The sequence below is a fragment of the Callospermophilus lateralis genome, unplaced genomic scaffold (assembly GCF_048772815.1).
Source record: "Callospermophilus lateralis isolate mCalLat2 unplaced genomic scaffold, mCalLat2.hap1 Scaffold_89, whole genome shotgun sequence".
In the NCBI taxonomy this organism is placed as follows: domain Eukaryota; kingdom Metazoa; phylum Chordata; class Mammalia; order Rodentia; family Sciuridae; genus Callospermophilus; species Callospermophilus lateralis.
The window spans coordinates 494,919-515,742 of record NW_027517018.1 but is presented as its reverse complement, the minus strand read 5'-3'; the positions used below and the strand labels follow the sequence as shown (position 1 = coordinate 515,742).

The following is a 20,824-nucleotide window of genomic DNA, read 5'->3' as shown; positions in this document are numbered from 1 at the left end:
CCAAATAATGTCTCCCCACTTGAGTCTCCTGCAGAGTTAACAGAGACACCACCCTGCAGGGGTTGGAAGTGAATGATGCCATCAAGTTGAAAATAAGCTTACTTTGCCTCACACAGTTTCAGGCAGTCAAAGCTCAGTGCCTGTTGAACAAACGGATGTGTGAGCGAGTTCTGAGTGTGACATTCTGTTCTTTAGGCAAGTGTGGCTCTCTGAGAGACCAAGGAGGGGAGCATGATGGCTAAGACAGACCTGACTCCACAAATATCAGCCAAATTTAATAAGCACAGACTAAATGGTGACAGTGTCATAGTTTTTAATATTCATCAGGAAAGTGTACTCCTAGGAGTTGTGGCCAGAGCTTGAACACCTGAATGACTGCCTGTGTTTCCCCAGCCATGCTGATACTGCAGGGAGCTAGATAGTCAGAAAAGCTGGTTTAGTATGAGATATGGCCTGTCCATGGAGATGGGCTGGGTTTCCAGTGGGTAGACAGAGATGGGTACTTCCAAATGCATGGTCTTAATGGTCCTGCTTCCACCCCAACTCTGCAGCATGAAGGGACACATTTCTCTCTCGTTCATTCCAGCTCACAGAGAAAGCTGGTGTCTCACAGAAGTCGAAGTGGGGTGCAGAGCCAGGATTGGTCCCATCCTGGTCATAGCCAGAGATGTCTGCAGATCAACAGGCATCTACACACTGAAAGATGGAGTCTAGGACTCATCTGTAAAAACTCCCTAATTAAACGGTTTGGGGAGGAATAAAAGAGCTGGGAGATACACAGGCTTGCCACACACATATGCCATTTCCTGTAAAAAATAATAAGATGCAGTCCTCACCCTGTCTCAATGGTTTGTCTGCCTCCTTCCCTCTCCCTAGGGACGGGAAAATGCTCTCAATGCCATCAGACAGAAAAGGGTGGTAATGTACTGTTGTGCTAAGTTCTCTTTCTTTCTGTTTTTCTCCTCCTCTGTCTCTTTTCCCTTCTCTCACATATTCCAAACTCACATATGAATTAAGCAGAAATAGAATGACTTGTTTTCCTTCTAAAACAAAGCTTTGTGTAATTTAATGTCTCCCCCTTTATTTTTTGCATCTTTCAGAATAGACATGATTTTCACCCCTGGACCTCCATCCATGCTGAAACATAAGAAGTCTCAGAAAGGGACAACGTTCACCTACCAGTCCCAGCAATTTCCCAGGTGAGACTTGTGTGCACTGACTGGTGGACCCTGTGGCCCAAGCCTGTGGAGCATCCCCACCCCCAATCCTTCAGCTGGATCCTTCCCAACTCTCTTCCCAGACCATGTAGATGATGCTTCTTTTCATGGTTTTGGGAGAAAAAATAACCACCTTGTTATGAAGCAAGAGGAGACACATAATTTTGTTGAAGCAGGAAATAAGAACACTTCCTGTTAGGAGCCTGGTTCCTTTTACTGCATCTTCCACCTGAGACTGGTGTCTCTCCCAGGACAAACGCAGAGAAGGAAATTGCACATCAGGCCCCTGACACACTGCAATTGGAGAGCGGTCTTACCTCTGAAATATTTGAGAGATTGAACAAGGAAGTGTCCTGCAGAAGGCCCACAGCTAGACTTTCATCTCTTTATTCTCAAATGTGTTTGAAGCAAGTGAGGAGTCTCCCTTAGGGACATCATGCACCTTCCATTTATAAGGAGAGCTCAGGGTGGTGGTCAAAGGCAGCTGCTCCTCAGCCACAGCCTGGGGGATGGAGTGAGGGGACCATGGACCCAGCAAGTATGCCCTGACTATAGGAAGTGACTGTCACTCTATTCTGTTGCTGCTGGTCCTAAAAATGACAGCCTCTGCTGCCAAGTAGTCCAATTTTTTTTAAAGAAAGACTGATATCCATATTTTTAAAGCAATTTCCCATTTTTATGTATTTTCAAATCTGGGCAGCACAAAGAAAACACTGGGGGGCCAGATGCAGCACATGGTCACTGGTTTATGGCATCTGCTTTAATTCACAGTTGCTCAGCTAAAGAGAGTCCAGAGATTTAAAGGGCAAAAGCTTAGGAGAGAGAAAAAACAAGAAGGGACATAACATGAGCAGTTCTGAGCAATAGTGAGTCTTCTCTCATCCATATAAAGTATAAAAGTATTGAAACTAAGAGCAAACGCACCACACATCTTTATCCCATTTCTACCAGCATCCTTTGTTTTGCAAAATATTCCAGAAGCAGTTTTTGTTTCAATTCTAAGTAAAATGGGCCACATGCAATATCTGTAGACCCACTGTATAGAATTTCAGAGATCAGATAACCCGTCAATACCTTCGCACACACACATTGCTCTCTCTAGTCAGAGGCTGAAAGGCAAGGGATGAAACACCAGCACTACCAGGTGCTTTAGTAACTTCAACACAAAGTGCCTTCAAGTTTTTCTGCAGTAAGGTAAGCATGAAACCATCAGTGGGGAAGCCTGGAAAACACCAGCTTTTCTCGTGAGTCTGGAGACTTGAGCCCTCTAGCCTTGGTAAGCAGGAGAGTGAGAATGTAGGTCTTCAGGGGTCATGGCCTCCTTAGCAGGAATGATCTTGCAAAGCAAAACTGTATATAATGATCTTAAAGAATCATTGGCCTTTTCCTAGGAATGAACCATATGTAGCCAGAACATCCACATTGGAAATGGAAGACCAAAGTATGATGGGGAAGTTTGTCAAAGTCCAAACACAGGTAGGTCGTTCCCTCAGCAGAAAGCAAACATGGGGACTAACTTCCAAATGCCACTTTTCATAGGGACACATGATACTTGAGCAATACTGACTACCACTCAGAAAAGGAGGTGCAGCTTCATCCCTGGGTTGGCCTTTATTGTCTGGCTGACCACATGCAAGCTAATCCATTGTTCTAAGCCTCAGTTTCCCCATTGTAATCCTCATGAAGTGGCTGGGAGGATTGAGTGAGCTGACACAGGTGAACTGCCTGGATATAGCTCACCGCCACCCCATGCACTCCACGGTGGTCCCTCAGAGATGTGCCCTGTCCCATCTCTCACCGCCTCCCCCCTCCTTTTTCTAAGTCCCTCTCAGGGCTTGGGTTGTGGAGTAGCCAGGAGGAGGGCAGGCTGTGGGTGTGAAAAGAGAAACCTACCCATCCCCAGCACCCATGTAGCATACATCTTAATGTCCACAGCCAAACAGCTCATATTCCAGCATCATTTGCCTAATTTTGCACTGACAGTTTCCTCTACACACATATCCATTCTTTTATTTTGTTCATAACCCACATTGGATCAATGCAGAAGAAATGAGAGAAAATTTGAATAATTATTCTGTATTTTGGCCCATCAAGAACGCTGTTTCTTCTAGAGGCAGAGGCAGGAGGATTGCAAGTTTGAGGCCAGCCTTGGCAACTTACTGAAACCCTGTCTCAATTAAAAAAAAAATAGAAAGGGCTGGGGATGTAGCTCAATGGTAGAATGTACCTGGGTTCCATCCCCAGGACCACACACACGTTTTTTTTTCTAATATTTATTTTTTAGTTGCAGTTGGACACAACACCTTTATTTTATTTATTTATTTATTTTTATGTGGTGCTGAGGATTAAACCCAGGGTCTCGCATGTACTTCCCAAGCACTCTACCACTGAGCCACAACCCCAGCCCCACATTATTTCATATTTTAAAACTTTAATGTGTATTCTCAGTTCTTTCATTTACCAGGTCTATGACCTTTGACAACTTTCTTCATCTCTCTGTGTCCCTGTAAAATTAAATGAGTCACAGAGTGTGTGAAATAGAGTCATACACCAGCTATTCTGTGGGTCAGACGTCATGAAGGCTTGGATGTCATCTCAACCCTTGGCTCATACTGTGCTTCATATCCCCGGATGATATTGTTCACATGCCAACATCTCCCAGAGAATTAAGAACATCACATACATGTGCATCTGGCTTGTGTATATAGTCTCCCCAAAATTCAAATACATTTCCCATTTAGGCAGACAAATCAGAGGTGGCTTCCACTGTACTCCCAAGGCTCTGGGTGGGTCTCCAGCTCCAAAATGTCCTGCTAACACTGCCCCTGCACCTCCAGGGTTCACATCAGCCTCTGGTGAAACATACTACAAGAATGCACAGGCTTCTGGGTAAAAAAAAAATGTTTGCAAATCATGAACTCCTACTTCTTGCTTGGAGTAGTAACAAAGAGCAAGGCCACCTCTTCCACTAGGGGACCATGAAGGCCTTTAACACTTTCCTCAAATCATCTCTCTGGTTCCAGCCTTTGCCTCCCAGAAAGGCCCTGCCTAAGCTATTTCCAGATTAACACTAACGCAGAGCTTGCTATGAGGCACAAAATAAATGATTAGTTTCTGTTATTTTTAAGAAATGCATGAATTCTCTTTCCTTCTGGAAACTTAATACATGGTATGCCCCCCCCAACCAATAACTTTGATGCTTACCCCAGAGGGAGCACTCATGCCCAGTCCCTTGTATTTTCCAGGTTCATGACATGGGGAAGAAGCTGGATTTCCTTGTGGACATGCATATGCAGCACATGGAATTGCTGCAAGTGCACGTCACTGAGTACTACCCAACCAAGGGGACCTCCTCTCCAGCTGAAGGGGAGAAGAAAGAGGACAACAGGTATTTTGATTTGAAAAACCATCATCAGCAACTATTCTGAGACAGGTGCCCCTGATCCCCCCAACAACTTCCACCAGGTGTCCATCGTTAAAGTCGGCCCCTATGGTTTTTTTTTTTGCACATGACCCAGTGAACCCGCCCCGAGGGGGACCCACTTCTGCAAAGGTTCGGGCCACTGTGCCTTCCTCTGCATCCACATAGGCAGAGAAGCCCACCGTCCTGCTGATCTTGACTATTCTCCAATCCCAAGTGAGTTACCACAACCAGACTGAACTGCACGGCTACTACTCAGACCACATCTCGCCCTGGCAGAGGCATAGCATCACGAGGGACAGTGACATACCTCTGTCCCTGATGTCTGTCAATCATGAAGAGCTTGAGTGGTCTCCTAGTGGCTTTAGCATCTCCCAGGACAGAGATGATTATATGTTTGGCCCCAGTGCGGGGTCAAGCTGGATGAGGGAGAAGCAGTACCTGAGGGTGAGACGGACACCGACACGGACCCCTTCACGCCCAGTGGCTGCATGCCTCTGTCGTCCACAGGGGACGAGATTTCGGATTCAATATGAACCCCTTCCAACAAGCCCTCTTAAAAGGGGTCACTGGCTGACTCCTCCTTGTAATGTAGACAGACTCTGTATAGTTCACTTACTCTCACATCCAGCGCTTACCAGTGGGAAACCAATGACTCCATCAAGTGCATGATCGTGCGTGGTGGCCCCCCGCAAGCAGGGGCTTCTCACGACCTTCTTCCTCCCCACCTCACCACAACAAAGCTGCTTCCTTTCAGCATGGTTTGCATGACTTGACCCAATATAAGTTGGTATGGCTAATCTCTTCCAGGACACACATTTATCTGCTGTTCTTCCTTTTAGTCATGACTGGACCAGTACCGGGAGAAATTATTGATAAGCCTAGCTGTTTGTTGGTTTGGTTGGCTGATTTGAGTTTTATTTTGGTAAGCAGAGAATAGAATTTACTTTTTTTTAAGGATCACTGCCCCTTTGTGTAAAATATTCTGGTAATTAACAGTTTTCTAAAGCAAGAAAATAATTTTCTCCACGAAAACACATGACATGCCAAGAAGCTTCCTAATGAGCAGACACAAAGAAAGATAGTCATCCAATTTCCCAAACCAAGAATTTTAGAAATGATTATGTTAACAGAAAGTCCACAAAATCATTTCAAAGCTCTCAAAGGGACCTCCGTTTTTCTGCCTCTTTCCTCATCTGTAAAAAGGTGTTGGTGACCCCAAGTGTAGAATTTCACATGTGTTACGAATCAGAGGGGAGAAATCACCACACACACACACACACACACACACACACACACACACACACACACAGCACATACACACCCAACACACACAAGCACACAAACTAAAGTAGTTCCAAAATTATGTAGGCAAAGATAATGAAATTTGCCAGAAGTGAAGTGCTCCTCTAGGCAGGAGCTAAGTTCAGTATCTTCAAAATAAGGTTCCAGTACAGATTCTTCTCCATATCCAAAGCAGAAATTACAATCAAGAGGGGATGCAGTAATTATATTTTCTAAAGGATTCCTTTTAAAAATGAGAAATCTTAAGCTCAGGTATAATGACATGGCTGGGGTCACTCTGTTGTCCCATGGAGAACCAGGACTCAAAGCCCCATCTGCTGACTCCCTCCCTACCCTATACTCTTCCCTCCTCTCTCTCATTAGGACCCAGAAATCATGCCAAGACACCAGTACTCTGTGTCATATGGGAAGGAATTGCCATATTTTATCCAGGGGAAGAGGCTATCTGCTTTTATTGCAAAATATGCTTACTCAATACATTGCATTTGGGATCCAGAAAAAAAAATTATACAAACAAGCTTGATCTATTATTAAGTAAGTAGGCAAAATCTCCAGAACCTCCAATTTTACTCCTACAGACTTTTTCAGTGAAAATAGTAGAACTGCACATAGCCATGACTCACTGAGGGTAAGTGTATGGCCTGAAGAGCACTATTGTAAAAGCATTAATATTTCACACAAATCACCTGTGGCCTCTACAGAGATGTTGCAACTCTCTCAAAGACTGATAGAAAAGGCTTCTGTTAGGCATGGGCTACATTAGCTAATGGACCATCCATAGTATCTATTGTCTTACTCTGCTCACCCATCTAAGCACTGGTTGTGTGGGTAGTTGCCATGGTGACCACCAAGATAATGGAAATGACCTACACCAATGTCTACATGCAACTGCTACCAATGTTCTCCTCCTTGACAGTAGCCATAGTTGCTATGGCAGACATTTGGTTGATGGTTTCATGAAGACCTCATCCAGGTACCCTGCCCTGAGTTGGAAAGAAATTGCTTATAGGTTGGTTCCTTTCAACCCACATGTCAATGGGTCATGTACAAAAGGCTAAAAATATAGTAGTGCTTAAAGCTTGGCTCCTGACTTTAAGCACTTAAAACCAAAGTCTGAACAAAGGCAGACACTGTGAATGGTAGAAGGGAGTTGTACATGGAGTGTCCCATGAATGGATGGGTAGTGACCTTGAAATTGAGGCAGGAAGAACACAAGAATGATCATATGCAAAAGACATGAAGCCCTCCCCTGTGGCTTTCCACTGGGCTTCATGGCATTCTGGGAGGCATAGGGTATGGACAATTTCATCCCTTCTTCCACTCTCTTCAACATGGCCTCAGTAATGCCACCGGGGCCAAAACCTAAGAAAATTTATGCTCCTCCGAAGGGTTTAGCTCTTTATTCTCATCCTCCTGGAATCTTTTGCCAAAACTGACTGTGCTGCCTACCAACTAACAAATAACTCTGCTGGTCTTTATGTATTTGAGTTACTGAAAGAAAAAAAAAGATGGAGAATGAATCAAATTCTCCACATATGCACAAATTATTTTTCTAATATGTCAATATTCCTGCAGAATCTATTAACATAAATATATTATAAGCAGATATGTTTTTCAAGAATTTGATAGAGTTCTTGGTCAAAAGAGTGAAATCTTTTTAGCTCTAAGTGGAAATATTTACCATGAACTCAAAGTTAGAAAGGGTATGCAGAAATTATCTTTTCTAAGGTAAAATTAGAGAAATCTTCTTAATGTTCTTTTAGTACCCTACTGAGAATTGGAACCTGTATCATTTCCCAAACCAAGGGTAGGCAGTCTAGCTTCTGCATGGGCTCCTAAGTCCAAGAACTGATTTTTTGTTGATTGCCATATGTCACCAACACCTAGTAAGTTTTCTTATTAGCTATCGGTGTGGACACAGAAAAATATGCATTAAATGAATTAATAATAAGAATCTTAAAACTGTTTTTCCCACCTAAGAAAACAAAAAAAAAAAGAAGAAGAAAATTGATCTTCTTCAATAATTCTGGTTAGATATTCCTTTTTGTCCCCCCAAAAATACATTCTAGGAAAGCAAACCAAACCTGTTCAAGTTGTGTGCCCACAGACAACATTAAAACAGAGCTGGTATTGAGGAATCAGGAGTTTAAGGACCAAGATGGAATATTTAAGTGATGGAGAGAAACAGTGTGCTTCCACAATTGTCCTTATGTTGGACAAAAGAATTACCCACAAGAATTGGCTAATAATATGCCCCAAGATTATAATACCACCAATGGCTTTCCAATTTTCCAGGATCACAGGGGTTTGGGACAAAACCCTTGAAGTAGTGACAAATTAATTACATCATAAAACTAGGAATGATCTTCTCAAGTAAAACTATGATCTCATTTTATTTGTTTGTCCTCTGTGTGTTATAATATGATGTATAAAAAAGGCAAGAGGTGAGACTAAGCGTGTAAAGCACTTGCCCAGCAGGTGATATCCCAGGCTTAATCTTCAGAACAACAACAAAAATAGTAAATTCAATAAATACAATAAAGCAAATAATTTGGAACCGGGGATTAAGCTCACTGATAGCACACACATGACTGTTCACGAGGTACTTGGTTCAATGCCCCACATCACACACCCACGCATACACACAAATTTTTAAAGAGGTCAAATTTTAGGAAGATCAAAATGAATAAAATAAATTAACTTAACAAATGTTAAACAAAATGAGTTCTATGGGAGTGAGAAAAAACACTTGAGATGAAGCATGAGTTTGACTATCAAACACTAGCACACAAGCAAGCACCAATTTTTTTTTAAACTGGGAGACAGAGAGAAACACTAAATTGAGAAAAAATCTTTTCAATGACTGTATTCATTCTTAGAACTGAGACTTCAGAGTTATTAGATATGACACTGATGTTATTAAGCTCTAGTTTTCATTAAAAAACAAACCAATACCACCACCACCAACACCACAGCAACAACCAAAAAACCAAACAGGAAAACCCCAAACTGTAGAGGTCAACACAAACTAATTAGTCAACAGTTGCACATCTATGTCTATCCGATTCAGGCACTTTGTGCTTTTAGTTGAAAGAGTAATTAGCTATAGAAAACCTCACATAACAGAATCCACTCATGATTTGCCAAAACTATTTTTATAATTCTATGATACTGTAATGAGAGTGAATAAAGAAAAATTAATTTCTTTATTCATATGACAAAATTTATTAATCACCACTCTATGCTAGGAACTGTGCAATCAAAATTCAGAGATTAGAAAGCCACAGTTTCTGCCATGAGAAAGTTAGGAATCTGGGGGCCTTGAATGTCAGAAGTCCCTTAAGACTGTTTAAGAAGAATGGAAAATATCTGATTTTATTGCCACAGACAACTCTGTGGCATGAAGAATGCTTCCCATCTTGGAAACGGTTGAAAGTTCAACCAGGAAGAAAGTGAGAGCACAAACTTTGCATCAAGATTGCATGAACAATCACACCAGCAAAGGCTGAGTGGGCTAAATGGGAGTTTGGATTTGTGTTTTGGACTTTATAGCTCCAGATAAGCTGTACAAGAAGTTGGCATCTGAAGAAGCCAGCTTCTCCCTCCTCTCTAAATCCCTGCCTAGATGGAGGCCAGGCAAGAAGCTGAGCTACTTGGTTTTTACCATGCTACCAAGAGAGGCTATGGTCATGGCCCCATCCATTTGAAGAGAATGGAGTCACTTAGTCTATGGGAACTGGCAGGTCAAAGTCTTTAGGAGCAAGAGAAGAAATTTGTCCAGGTCTTTGGAAATCACCTACACTTCCAACAGTGCTACTGACACACCTCTGATTCCCCAACCCTGTGCTTCTCCAGCAGATGTATGTAGCTGCCCTTTGGTCTCCATGAATAGTTTTTCAAGGCACCTAGGAATACAAAGATTTTCTTTGCTTTCCAAAATTCCTTAGGAAAGGAGTTAGGAAACTCCTTCTGAAAATTCTTAGGAATTTGCCTTTACTTGTTCTTGAAAATTCAATTATTTCAGAATGAACTTTTTAAAAGAGTATCTTTTCTTCACATCCAAATTAACCCACCATTCTTGTGTTACTGATATTTTACCATTTAAAACTGAACTAATTGCCCTATAAACAAGGTAGCAGGTAGCACTTCATAGACGCTCAGGTTAGAACAGTTTAGAAGATAGGCAATCTGCATAGTTTTCAAGGTTTTAAGAACTAGTAATAGTAATTCAAAGACATAAGAAGGATATAAAGCTGACCTGGGATGAAAGCTTGTGTTTTAGAACATTCAAACGTCTTTTAAATCAACTATTATTTGTCTTATTTTGCCAATTGCAAATAATGCAATCAGTTTATATGAAAAACTCCTAGTACAGTGACAACCCATGTGTGGAATTGTTATTCAGGTTCCTTTTAACAGTACATGTAGATTATTTGCCTAACTCTTTGATGTAACTTCAGGAAAAAAATGATGCTGGACATATGATCCCAATTATTACATGACAAAATCAGACTCTGTTACAATTACTTTTTATATAAGTACCACTCTATAACCAAACATGGTTACTCTTCAACAAAATGCTGAAGGGAAGGAATGTCAGGATGAAGAGAGGAGAAAAGTTTGATCCCAATGGCGGGGCTGGGACATTCCCCTAGACCCAGATGCTGCACTGTTCTCTCAAAAGAGGATTTACAGGAGGTAAAGTTAAAGAGGAATGATTAAATGTGAAAGAATTCCTGGTACAAGATGTGATGGCTGTCAGACCCACCCTGGTAGCAAGCTGGGAAACTTCCAGAAGAAAGTTAAAGTATGTCAAATGCTTCCTGGGGACTTTTTCCCAGACTTTATCAGCCTCAGCTTTGGCACCCCTGTAGGAAAATTGTGACTGGCTTTGACTTATTAAATAGATGCATGGAGACAAAATTTCATAAATTCTGAGATACTCAGAGCATGGGGAAATCTGACCATCCAGAAGAACTACCTCTCTTTTTTAGATGGGAAAGCAGAGGCTCAGAGTGTGGGGAATCACACCAGGTCTCTGATTAAATAATGGATGGAGTAGCAGAGTGAACTTCGAATGTAAGTCTCTTGAATCCTGTTCCAGATGTTGGAGACAAAAAAGTGTGACTGTGGAGCCCAGAAAATTAATGAAAATTTCCTAGTCCACTCAATAAAGTCCTAAACCAGACATACTTCCTGAGACTTCTTCCCATCTCTGAAATATGATCGATGTTCCCATGTATTCAAAGATGAAAATGTTCCTCCTTCCAACTCCTTCTATCTTCTAAAGGCCTCCTGTTGCTAGGTGCAGTTGAGAAAATATAAAGAACAAACCTTGACCACTTATCTGGCTATTCCCACTTGAACTGGTTCATCCATTTGGCCCAGCTTGAACTCATTTCAGCCCCAGAGTCACAACTCAGCTTGTACCCCCTTCTATGGGACAAGAAAATGGATTTTTCTATGGGTCTGATTTAAGACAATGAGATATGATTTCTTTGGGGATCTATATTACCCCAAATTGCCAGTTCTACCAAAGGTGTCCCTCTCTACTGTGATCTGGTCTCACCTGAGCACAGCCTGGTTCCTCACACCTAATCCCAGAGAACCCCCATGTTCACCAGGTCCTAACCAGGTATTCTAGGGCCTTCATCAAAAGCTATAAGAAGCAAATGGGATTCAACTTAAGACATTTTATGTTTGTGTAAGTAAGGTATTATTTTAAGAAATCACCAGGACTTTATTGACTCTCATAAAGATCTCTGTAGTTGGTTTCCACATAGGTTGTACTTGGGACAGATCTGCTAGAATCTGGGCTTTCTGCATTTTGATGAAGAGTAACCATGTTTGGTTACTCTTAAACTCCATGGAAGGAGTTTGCTTCTTCGGAGTCAGGCTGAACCAAATGCTACTAAGAGAATCAAGGAGAAAGGTGGTCAAGTTCTTGGATGGCAGTAATTGAAAAATTATAATGGTACCCAAGGCTTGTTCTTCCCAATAGCACTGTTCTGGGATTAAAATAAGTTTCAGGAAAAAAGAATTACTAGATCTTAACAGTCGAAATGGTGCCTTTATGAGAATAATCTTAGAATGGCTAACAATCCATCAAAAACCTGGCCTACTGTTTAGGAATGTATTTGTAATTGCTCTTTTACTTGTCAAAAAGACTGAAATTTGAAGCCTAAGAGTAATGACAAATGAGAGCATGTTTTATTCAACTTCAGTGTTCCCTTCTCTTTCTCTGCCCATAAGACTGAGGTCAAGGAAAAAGAGAGAAGCTTAATCTAATTTCTCTTCATGAATATCAGAAAACACAATTGTTCTCTATGGACCATTCCATCCTCATCCCAAGCCCACGAGGGAGACATTCCTGTCTCAGTCTCAGAGATGAGGAAACTGAAAATGGGAGGGAAACAGAAATGACCTTGCCGAAATTCAAACATTATAGAGCTGAGATTGTAATCAAATCCCATGGTTCTCCCACTCAAATTCTGCCTTCACCTCATTCCAAGTCTCCTGTGTCATATAAATGTTCCCAAATCAGGCCCTGTGTCCCCCCATGAGGCCTTGCTTTCCTCTGTCTGGTCATCTTTACAGTAAAATGACACACTTGTTTCCTGACTAGTCTACCAGCTGGTCCCTTTGACTCTAGGTTCTACCCTTCTGGTTCATCCCTTACAATGACATAGTGTCTTTAAAAAACAGAAATTCAATTATGTTGCTTCACTATTTAAACCTTCCCATCTCCCTTCTACATCATATATGGTTTAAATTTCTTTCAAACACATAATTCTTGATGGTTAGCCCACCCCACTGCCACCACCCCTGTCCCGTCCCCACCAGCATGTCTTCTATGTCAACACATTCTGTGCTCTTCTACTCCATAAAAACCTGCACCTGCCTGGACACACCAGTCTGTTAACTAACAATGTTCTTACTAGGTAACACAGTTCCTTTGGCCAAGGAAGCACTCATTCCCATGACTTTGCTAAAATCCACCACCATGGTCACATCTTTCCTGAATCCCCCATCTTCCAGACCACCCTTTACTTATGGCTTTGGCTGTGACCCAGCCAGACATCAAAATTTCTGTGTTTCTGTGCTATTCTTGGTGGTTTCAGTGTCAGCCTTTCCCCACCACTACTTGCTTGAAGATAGAAACTGAGTCTTTGCCCTCAGGACCTCAGAGAGGGACACCCAGTGCTAGAGAAGGAAGCAAGTGAATAGAGGCACTTAATAGTCCTTTTAGTTATGTACCTCAGCATAACAAGATAGCTACAAACTTAGAAGCTAAAAACAACACAAATTTCTTACTTATAGCACTGCTTCTGAGGACCAGGACTCCAGCTCAGCTTCACTGACTGCTCTGCTTTGGTTCTCACTAGAGGACAGTCAAGGGGACAGATGGAGCTGTGGTCTTATCTTAACTCCACTGGGGAAAAATGCTCTTCCTGGTCACTTCAGTGATGACTCAGTTCTGGGAGAGTTGCTGAACAGAGGCAGCCTCGGTTCCTTGCCGTATGGCTACCCGCTGCCCAACATCTGGATATAGGGAGACAGCTGGGAGAGCCCACAGGACAAAGGCTGCCGTCTAAAGTAGCATGATCGGAACCGGCACCCTGTCACCTTTGCCACATTTCAGTCATTAAAATGTCATAGGACTTGCTTCAAAAGAAGGGGAATAACATGAAAATGTGGATTCCAGGAGGGAAAAAAAAAATGGTGCCATCTTAGAGCCTGAGCCACACTAGATAATTAAGAAATTCCCAGCATCAGCATGAACTTGGAACTGTCTTAGGAGCTGGGGAAATTGGTACTCAGAAACCTCCTCCAGCTAACAAGGTTATTTGCCTCATCCCTGAAATAGACTTTATAAACTCCCAAGCTCCATTCCATTAGATATAGGAAAGTAGCTAAGTTTATTGAACACTTACATATGAGAAACATTTTACTAATGTATTCCATGAATTGTCTCATTAATCTTTGCAGTAAACCTCTTTGGGTTTGGTGTTATCCTGATCCCTATTTTGTAGACTGGAACACTGAGGTTTAGGAAAGTTGGTACTTGTCCCAAATCACATAGCTAGTAAGAGGTTGAACCAGAATTCAAACTCAAAGTCTGACTCCAGAGCCTTCATTCATAGCTGCTAATGCATTAGGACCTTTTGCTTAGAACAAGATGCCCCACTTATTAAGCAGGGGATGGATATGTCCACAGAAACTTAATGTGAGTCTACTTCCTGACCACCTGCATCTTCAGCAACTTCACAGTGGTGATATATCAGTCAGAGACCAAATCAGAAAAAAGCCATTCTCACACTAAAGAAATTGAGGAGATTATGTAGGGATGGCTTTCAAAATTTGATCAGGCTTTATGTAAGTCAGTTTGAGATGGTATCATATCACAGAGCTAGCCACAGCATGGAGACTTCAGCACACGCTGGCCACCAGAGTCAGAACCCCAGGAACTGATCCTTGGGAAAATATGGTCTCAATTCTATCAAAATCCCTGTGAGAACCCATGTAAAATGCACCAAAGAATAACCCAACTGGACACAGGCTTCTGCTCTTGGTTGGCTGAGGATTGCCCCTGGGATGTCAAATTCCCTACACAGGCAGGGTTCATTTTGGAGCAGCTGGGCAAGCTCTAAGATGATAATGCCCTTAGGTCAAGAAGCAGACACCTGGCCAATGAAGGTGGAGAGCTGTCAGCATGCTGGAACAGATGGCTACAACTGCAGGTGAATTCTAAGGCCAGCAGAAGGGATATGAAGTTAGGGTTTCACTAGCATCTGGCACATCAGCCCACTTTAAAATTCTACATGAACAAAGGTAAGCAAAACACCATAGGACTTTGAGTAGAGAAGCAACAACAATTTATTTATATTAAAAATGGTTTCTCTGGATGCTAAATATATAATGCTAAAAGGTAAAAGAGCAGAGAGGGAGATTTTTCCAGAGCAGTATCATATTAGCAAAAATCCAAATGAGAACCGGAAGTGGTTTGCCCCAAAAGGATAGTAGAGGAAGTAATGAGGAACGTTTGGAATCTGGGTCCATTTCAAGAGCAGAGGTGGCAGAATTTGTGATTGACATGGATGTCAATGTGTGAAAGAAAAAGGATCAAGGATAATGGTGAATTGTCTTTTATTTGAGTTCTTGGGTGGTGAAGGTATCATTATTTGAGATAGGGTAGATTGGGTATGGAACAGTTTCTGCAATAAGAGCATGAACCCTGTTTTGTACTTGTCGAATTTTAAATGCATATGAGACATTTTTGGTGGAAATGTCTAGTAGGCAGTTGGGTATGGAGTTAAAGATGCTATTCAGAGCCAAAGATATACCTGTCCCTGTTCCTGTGTCTATATCTGTCCATTCACACTCTTTAAGACAACATCTAAAGCCATGAAAGAGGATGAGATTACCCAGTGAATCAGCATTGAGAGAAAAAAAAAAGATATACAAGAACTGAGTCCTACAAGGTCAAGAGATCAGGGGCTTGATAAAGAACCAGCCAAGAAGTCTGAGCAAGAGCAGCCAAAGAACAGGAAGAAAATCTGGAGAGGGGAGTGTTGGGGGAGGCAAACTCAGAGTGTCATAAGGAGGGAGTGACTGGCTCAAAACACCAAGGACTGCTGATATCCATTGATGATATTGGTTACATTGCACTACCAAATAACAGGATCAAATTACCCTGCATTTCAGATGTTTTTGGTTTTAGAGAAAACAAAATATGGACTTGTCCAAGGAATCAGAAAGAGGTGGGAGCTGAGGATATAGTGTGTGATCCTCACAGGGACCATGGAGTCCAGGATGAGGAAGAAGGGAAGAAAGGGCCAGAGAAGGTGCTCAGATTTAGGAGCTTGGACTAGAGTTCCAGAGAAACCAATAGATTGTCTCTAGAGTTTCTTCAATGATAATACTTTACCTTTGTAAGTGATTTTCATGTTCCAAGAGAGTTTGATTACTTTGAGGAGCCATTACTTGCATTTCCAAGTATCAGGAAAATGAGATTCAGAGAAATTTAACAGCTTATTCAAGGCCACACAGCTACAGAGCCCTACAAGCAGGACCAGGACTATGGCTTTTGTTTCTGCTTCCTGTTCCAGAAATACTATCGCTAGAACAATATATAAATTTCACAGAAAACAAAGTTCAGAAATACAGACATTTTTGACAGGTAATGGGCTGTAATTATCAAATGTTTATCATAACCCAGGTTTGCATGACTACTATATCCTCATGGCAAACCTATCCAGGAGCTACAATGATGGTTTCTGTTTTACATATGAGAAAAGTGACTTTGAGGAAACTCATAACTGCCCTAAACTGAAAGACACATGCCTGGAAGGCAGGGGAACTTGGCCTGCTTATGCAGTTAGTTTTACAAAGAAAAATCACTGACTGTGTACAATGGTGTCATCCAATGTGTCAGCCATTGGCCTTGTGAAGATATTGAGCATTTGAAATGTGGCTACTCCTACTGAGATGTTTTGGCTGTGCAAAATGCATGCCATCTTTTGAAGAGTACAAATAAAAAAGAAACTATTGATATTGATGATTTTGGTTACATATTGAAATGATAATATTGTTGATCTCTTATATTAAATACATATATTCTTAAAGTTAATTTCAGCTGCTTTTCTTTTTTATTTTAAATATGGCTATTAGAAGATTTAAACGATTTAAAAGATCCCACTCATTCAAAATGTCAGGCATTGTATTAGATCCTGGGATATGATGGTGGATGTATATGGCAAATGAGAGCATTGATTATCTAGAAACAATCTGTTAATATCACTGGGATTCTAGTCCAAGCTCCTAAATCTGAGCACCTTCACTAGCCCTTCCTTCCTTTTCCCCCCACCTGGACTCCATGGTCCCTGTGAGGATCATACACTATATCCTCAGCTCCCACCCTTTTCTGATTTCTTGGACAAGTCCATATTTTGTTTTCTGTGACTCATGATTTCTTTTATTTCAAATATCCAGAAAATGAAAATATGTAATGACTAAATTATGTGAATTGTCTCCAGAGACTGCTTGGCAGGAGATGTGGAGTAACTGTGAATTTGCAAACCCTTACTGGGGTGACACAAATGGAATTTGCGCAGTATTTCTATTGAATGTCACTGGTACAGAGAATAAATTCAAGAGGAGAAAGCATTAGAAAATGTTATCTAAAGCCTGGTTGAATAATGACTTATTGATTCGCCCATTCATTCAAAATGTCAGGCATTGCATTAAATCCTGGGATATGATGGTGAATGGATATGGCAAATGAGAGCACTGATCTCATTGATCTCTTATCTTTGGCAGGAAAACAGATCATCATAAAGCAAGACAATTAACAAACACGATAGAGTTATGATCATGTGCAATCATTATAAGAACATCCTTTGGTTAAATATCCCATAGGGGGTAACATTTATACTAATAACTGAAGGGTAGGAAGGAGTCAGTCATGTGAAACACTGAAGAGCATTCCAGCCAGAAGGAACAGTCATAGAAAGGTCTTGGGGCCTGTCACTGGAAGCCTGTTACTGGAAAAATGTGCACAAGGAAAATAGCATTTTGAAATATGGCTGAAGACTTTGGAAGACAACACTTGTGTCAATCCTTATGGGCCAAAAAATTGGGAGTTTATTCTAGGTGCTGGGGACAGCCATGGATGGATTTGAAGCCAGGTTATGCTTTAAAGCAATTACCTCGACTTCATATTACACAATCTCTTTTACTTCAAACATCCAGAAAATCTATAAAGATTAAAAGTAGATGAGTGGTCTCCAGGGACTTCTTGGCAGGAGCTGTGGAGTAACTGAATTTGTGGACTCTTACTGGGGTAACACAAATGGTCTAATAGTAGAATTTGGTGGAGGTTGCATGACTTGGTATATTTACTAAAAACTGTTGGACTTCACACTTAAAATGGGTAAATTTAATAATATGTCAACTCTGCCTCACAAAACTGGTTTAAAAATAGATCCCTGTGAGTGACATAAGGGAAACTGATTCAGGGAAGCAAGAGTGGCAGGTTAGCAGGCAATTCCTATAACCTAGACAAGTTCAATGAATCTTGAGCTCAGATTGTAGAAATACAATGAACATGGCTATGTGGTTTCCTTTAGAGGATTTAGCCAGGGATTGTTACTTTTGCTATAAAGGACCAGATTGCAAAAATTTTAGGTATTGCAGGTCACCATCTCTGTCACAGCTAACTCAGCTCTGGGCTGCTGTGAGGGATGGCATCAATGAATGACCATGACAATGTTCCAATGGAAATTTACCAAAGAACACTGAAATTCATTCATGCCATTTTCACATGTCGACAAAATATTCTTCATTTTTTCCATCTATTTGAAGCTATAAAGGTCTCCTGAACTTAGGGTTCTCTTCACATAGATAGCCTGCATGGTGCTCCTGCTCCAGGCTCCTGCCAGCCCTGTCCAGCCCCAGTAGCCCCAGCTGCCTCAGAAGATTCCCAATGGCTGTGTGCCAGGTGATGCTGAGCCCACAGACCTTGGTGACAGGAGGGGAGAGTCACCACCTGCTAGCTCCCATGTGGCTCCTTCAATGTGGTCATTACAGTTGGGAAAGCTTTCCCAGCTCTTGCTGAATCACAGCATTGTCAGTCCCTTCATGGATTTTATTCAGCTTATCACAGGCATTTTTCTCCAATGGAGCTGATCCCTTTTCAGTGCACAGATTTTGGGGTAGGATTATTACTCCTTTTTTTCCCCATATTTTGCAAAGGATTTAAAGCAAAGTTATCAAGCCTCTCCCCACCCTCTGTATCTTTCCCTAAGAACTCATATAAATCCCAAGGCACAGACCTAGCAGTTAATCTTTCAGGCTGTTTAAGTTCTTTGAAGTCACTCATCCTGCTCAATTAGGATCTCAATGCAGTCTTCAGCCAGGAGGAGGACTTGTCCTCATATCTGTGATAGAGGAAACATGATCTTTAATTCAAAGAATTGGAATGAGAACAAAAGAATCCCCTAAATCATGGCTGGAAGCAAGGCACCCGCTAAAACGTTCTGCTCTCTGAGTCAGTGGTCTTCCCACCGTGGACCTGGAAGTAAATGGACAAGTTCCAAGCCTGGCTCTCCTAGCTGCACTTCCTGCCACCAACTACTCATCTGAGCCTTGGTTTCCTCAAACTAAAAACTAAAGATGATAGCCGGTAATGAGTAGGTTGCTTAAGGACCCAGTGGCTAGCTACCATACGGTCACCAATGGGACACTCCCATGGACAGTCCACAAGTGTTAGAGCCTCCATTTTTTTTTCTTCCTTAAATCTTTTTTGAAGGCAGACACTCACTCTTCAGTGTTCTCTGGGTGACAGCTTGAGATTAAAATCCAGAACTCTCCCATCAGCTTAATGATCTCAGGCCACTCTCTGAATCCCCAAGCCTCTGGATATCCACCTCAAGGAGAGGGAGCTGACACTGATGTGGAAGGGTGCTATGGCTGCCTTCAGGATATATCATCCAGACCTTCTAGCACTCAAGGAGGCCACTGACACCGGGAGGTGCTGCAGCACATGCTTTACTGTGTTCATGTTGTGCATTGTGATTATTCTGTATCTAACTGGGTGACTTTCAGCATGCTCATTTGCAGCCACAGGGCTGTTACTGATAGAACACAGGCATGTCCATGTCCTAGACTAATTTCACAAGACTCAAGGGCAGATTCTTGGATCCTCAGTCTCAATGACACTTCTTAGCTCTACTCCTGGGAATGTGACTGGCTTTTAACCCTCTGCCCACAACAATGCTTGGAAGTAATCAATTTTGTTTGTTTTCAACAATGGAACTTTTAGCGACACTCTAGGATATTTTGCAGGTAGGAGAATAGAACTGAATGAGCTGGAAAGTGACACTGTCTTCAGAATCTGAGACCAAGTTCAAATCCCAGTTCTCCCATTTGGAGCCATGTGGCTTTTGGCTGGAGGGGCTCTACTCTGATCCTCAGGTCTTTCTCTTGTGTAACAGATTAATCAACATCTCTCTGGTGCAGCATACTTGGCAAGGTAAAACAATAAAGATCTTGTCCCCAGAGTGGAGGCTCAATAAATCATACTATTAGGGAGGAAAAAAAAAAACAATAACAACAAAATTTTCTCTATTATTTTAGATTCAGTGGCTTGGGCCTTGCAAATTGAACTGAAAAAAAAAAGATAAACAAACAGGAATAAAAAGGTTTATTTCATGTGCTTAGGGCAGGCCTCACAGAGATCAGATGAAAATTCCCCAAAACACCCAGAGGCTTATATACCATTTCAATGAGAGATCAGTAAAATGGGGAGAAGATAAAGTCAAAGAAAAAACATTTCTAGCCTCTGGAGGTGGTAGATTGTGGGGAGGTAAATGCTGGGGACACTAATGGAAGATAAGGATAATTTTAGTGATTTGCTCATGCAGGGCCAGCTTAGCACCAATTTTCCATCTTCTTCATGGCTATGAGACTTTCCTGGGAAAGAGCATTTAAATTGTCCATATTTCTTATAAATTTATGCACATAGTCAGAGAGGGAGACCTTTGAGGAAGCGTCTTTATGTTCAATTCTCAATGACCTTCAGCTCCAAATAATCCATGTGCTAAAGCGGTTTATTTTGGGGTGGCTTATTCTGATCCCCTCCAGTACACTGCTCTTGTCCCATGGTTACATGACTTGCTTCTCTGCAGGTGACCCTGAAGAAGCAATGATTTACAAAAAATTATCCAATAATAACCATGAGGAATGCAGAAAAATAAAGATAATTCTGTTTCAGGGCAATTATTTGGACAGCTGGCTAATCTTTGTAATATATGATTTTGAGAGTTGTGATTCCATTCCATGGGGACATCACCTTGCCTACTGGAGTGCTGACATGTTTGAC

General features: G+C 41.6%; 1 pseudogene; it reads left to right on the top strand.

Moving 5' to 3' along the window:
• The window catches only part of LOC143390067 (potassium voltage-gated channel subfamily KQT member 3-like), a 67,800-nt pseudogene extending 62,602 nt beyond the window's left edge, over positions 1-5,198 (top strand).
• Positions 5,199-20,824: the final 15,626 nt, after the last annotated feature.